Source organism: Gavialis gangeticus, unplaced genomic scaffold, assembly GCF_001723915.1.
Source record: "Gavialis gangeticus isolate Ggan-Ray unplaced genomic scaffold, GavGan_comp1, whole genome shotgun sequence".
NCBI classification, from domain to species: domain Eukaryota; kingdom Metazoa; phylum Chordata; order Crocodylia; family Gavialidae; genus Gavialis; species Gavialis gangeticus.
In genome coordinates, this window is record NW_017729024.1 from 81,000,812 (window position 1) to 81,001,019 (window position 208).

Here is a 208-nt window from a genome sequence, read left to right on the forward strand (position 1 = left end):
TTTTTTTTTTTTTTTTTAGTGAAAATGGATCTTTGAATTTTAGAAGACCAAAATAAGCAGTATTGTACAGAATGTTAGTTTTGTGCTCCTTCCTGAAAGATGAATCATGTACAGACATTTAAATGTAATTTATGTTTTATTACATTTTTATATATCTTTTTCATTGAAATATTTGGACCTTTGAACAAATGAATTTATAATTTAACCA